Genomic DNA, 3,701 nt, shown 5'->3' on the forward strand with positions numbered 1-3,701 from the left:
CGGCGCGGCGCCGGCGCCCTTTGGCGCGGCCGCCGGCGGGGCGCCGTCGCCCTTTGGCGCGGCCGCCGGCGCGGCGCCGGCGCCCTTTGGCGCGGCCGCCGGCGCGGCGCCGTCGCCCTTTGGCGCGGCCGCCGGCGCGGCGCCGTCGCCGGGCTCGTTCTCGTTCTCGTCGACGCCGTCGGGGCTGCCTCCGGCGCCGTCGCTCGCCGGCGGCGGCTTCAGCTTCGGGTCCCCAGCGTCCCTCGGCAGCGCCGCGGGAGGGCCGTCCCTCCTCGAGACGCCGACGAGCTCCGCGGGCTGGGGCTCACCGGCGGGCGCCGTCACGCCGGCGGGCGGGGACGACTCGCCCGGTGGGGCCCGGAGCTCCCCGCACTCGAAGCGCCGCGCGCCGAACTAACCACACCTCTCTCGACGGCTCTTGACGACGTCGTGCGGGCACCTTAGGCGCTGAGAGCCTTCGGGGGAGAGCCCGAGCCGCCGCCGCCAGGGCCGCCGCGGCCTTCGGAGATCTTCGGCGGAGGGCGGCGCGCCGCGAAGGCCCTGAGGCTAGTTAGGTCGGATTTTTCAAAAAGCGCGTCCGCGTTCGCCGCGAAGAGGAATCGAGCTTGATTTTCGGGCAGCTACGCGCTCTTCGTCTTCGCTGCAACGGCGCGTGCGACACCGCGCCCGCAGCCGTCGCCCCGCCTCTCCGAGGCCGCCGCCGCGTCCCGCGCGTCCCGCGACCGCCGCCGCGCCGGAACTCGCCGGCCTCCGCCGCTCCGGCGAAACTTCCGATTTCGGGGTCAGAAAGAAGGCTAACGCGCCTTCGCTCCGCGCCGGACCCATGGACGCGCCCTCGACCGTCCGCGTCGCCCGGGCGCCCGTGCCCTTCACGAAGGCCCTCTACAAGATGCTCGTCGACGAGCCCGAGTCCATCATCTACGACGGCGGGTCGCTCGTGATCCCGAACCCGCGCGCGCTCGAGCTGCTCCTCTCCAAGTACTTCCGCCACTCGCGCTACGCGAGCTTCCAGCGCCAGCTGAACAACTTCGGCTTCCACCGCCAGAACGGCACGGCGGGCCAGACGACGATCTACCGCCGCGAGGGCGCGGCCGAGGGCGCGCCCGTCGAGTCGATCCTGAACCTCCGCCACGTGCTCCGACGAAGCTCGGGCGGCAAGCAGAACGCCGAGGCCGGCGGCCGGGCGCAAGAGCCCGACGGCACGCCCCGGCCCGCGAAGCGCCCGCGCGCGCCGCGCCGGGAGACGGCGGGGCCGCGCGCCGAGGCCGAGAACGCGGCCGTCTTCGACGCGTCCGCGGCCGCGGCGCTCCTCCAGCTCAAGTCCACCTTCGCCGCGATCCCCTCCTCGGCCTAGGCGCGCCGGCGCGCCGCCCGGAAACCGAAGCCGCCGGCGCGCCGCGGCCGCGCGCCGGACCCCGCCCCGCTGTTGGAGCCGCCGACCTCCTAACCCGGCCCTGTGTGTCTCGATCGCGCCCGACGGCGGCGCGCGCCCGGGCCCGCGCGCCGCCCCCGGGCCCGCGGCCGCATCGCGCGGCCCGGCGCGCGCTTCCGCGCGCGCGGCCGCGCGGCGCCGAGATTCAGAAATTTCGGAGACTCGACACGCGAGCGCGCCTTCTTTTGAACGAGAATGCGACGACTTGCCGATCTCGCGTCAAGTTGAGCTTCCGGTCCGCTGGCGCCCTCTCTCTCTCTCTCTCGCGCTCGAGGGCGCTGGAGGCTGCCCGATGGCGTCGCGGCGCCTCCCCGCGCTCCTGTATCTCTGCGCCGCGCTCCTGGCGTCGGGCGAGGAGAACGCGACGGCGGCGGCGCCGGCCGTCCGGCGGGGCGCCGCCGAGCCCAACGCCACGGCCGTCGAGCGGCGGCGGCTCGTGCAGGTCCCCGCCGTGAAGACGGCGCGGAGGGTGAGCCCGGTGTTTCACCGGGGCCACGACACGGCGCGCGGGGTCATCCACAAGTCGCAGATCGGCGACGTGCCCGTGCGCAAGGGCGGCGCGCGGGCGGACAAGTACTACGCGCGGAACAGCCGCTGCGATCCCGGTTTCCGGAAGAAGGCGGGCGAGTGCGTCCGCGTCGGCGGGTCCCGCCAGTCGCTGACGAAGAGCCAGGAGGCGGACGAGCTCATCGGCAAGCTCCGCGCCGCGGAGGTCAAGTGCCCGGCGCACCTCAGCGCGCGGGAGTGCATCACCTACGACCGGGCCATGAGGGGCGACGCGAAGGCACAAGTGGCCATGTCGGCCCACGTCGCTTCGGGACTCGGCTAAGGTCGTCGCGGGAACTTAGAGCAGCGCCGACGACGTCGCCGACGACGGCGGCGTCGAGGACGCGTCGTCGTCCGCGCCGCGGCCGGGCGTCCAGGACGCGCGGGAGAGGGAGCCGGGCCGCGTCGAGTCGGAGTCGGAGTGGGCCGCGGCGGCGCGGAGGAGCCGGTCCCGCTTGTCGTGGAGCGCGTCGACGAGGTCGCGGCGCGCGCGGCGGACGGCGTCGCCGGCGCCGTCGCCGTCGTCCGCGCGGTTCGCGCGGACGCTCTCGGAGAGGGCGAGGTGCGCGCGCGTCTTCTCGCGCGCGAGGACGACCTGGAGGTCCGCGTTGCGGCAGTAGCGGCGCCGGAGCTCGCCGATCTCGGAGACGTCGACGTCGTCGCGCTCGCGCTTCGCGCTCTCGAGCCGTTCCCGGAGCCCCGCGGCGGCGCCCTTGAGCTCGTCGAGGGCGCCCGCGGCGTCGCGCTCGCGGGCCTCGGCGGCCTCGAGGAGCGTCGCGAGGTCCGCGTTCACCGCGAGCGCGGACGCGAGGCTCGCGGCGGTCTCCGACGCCGCGGCGCCGAGCGCGCGGTCCGCGGCCTCGCTGCGCCGCTTGGCCTTGCCCGCCGCCGTCGTCAGGTCCGCGCACTCGCGCTCGAGCGCGGCGACGGCGCCCCGCGCGGCGTCGCACTTGGCGCGCGCGCGGCCCCGGAGCGCCGCGTCGCGCGCGCTCTCGCACCGCGCGACGGCCCGGAGCGCCGCGCGCGCCTCGCCGTAGGCCCGCGCCTGGTCGCCGGCGGAGGCCAGGGCCGCCTCGGCGGCGGCCCGGCGCCGGCGGTGCTTCGCCGCGTTTTCGCGCGCGGCGGCCGCGGCGTCGGCGAACGACGCCGCGGCGGCCGCGCGGCCGCCGAGCGTCGCGCGGAGCCGCGCGGCCTCGGCGTCCAGGGCCCGCGCGTCGGGCACGCCGTGCGTGGCGCAGACGGCGGCGTCGAGGCGGTCCGCGGCCGCGCGCGCGGCGTCGCCGTCGTCCGCGGCCGCGGCCCGCGCGGCCCGCGCGTACGCGCGGCCCCAGGCCGCGAGCGCCGCGCCGGCGCGGCGCCGCCGGTCCCGGGCCGCGCAGCGCGTCTCCGCGCGGCGCAGGAGCCGCGACGCCGCGGCCGCGGCGGCGAGCGCGCGGACCGCGCGGCGCGCGACGAGGCGCGCGACGCGCGCCGCGCCCGCGGCCGCGGCCCGCCGCCGGTCGCCGCGGCCGCCGCCCGCGGCGCGCCAGCGTCTCAGGCCCCGGCGCAGGGCCCGGGCCGCGCTCCGCTCGTCGAGGGTCGCGTCGAAGAGCCGCTCCGTCGCGGCGATGCGCGCCTCGGCGCGCCACCGCCGGAGCGCGCGCGGCAGCGCGCGGCGCCGCCACAGCGCGTCGCCGCGCCGCAGCGCCGCGGCGTCGTCGTCCTCGGCGTGGGCGCCGCCGTC

This window comes from Aureococcus anophagefferens (assembly GCF_000186865.1).
Source record: "Aureococcus anophagefferens unplaced genomic scaffold AURANscaffold_5, whole genome shotgun sequence".
In the NCBI taxonomy this organism is placed as follows: Eukaryota; class Pelagophyceae; order Pelagomonadales; family Pelagomonadaceae; genus Aureococcus; species Aureococcus anophagefferens.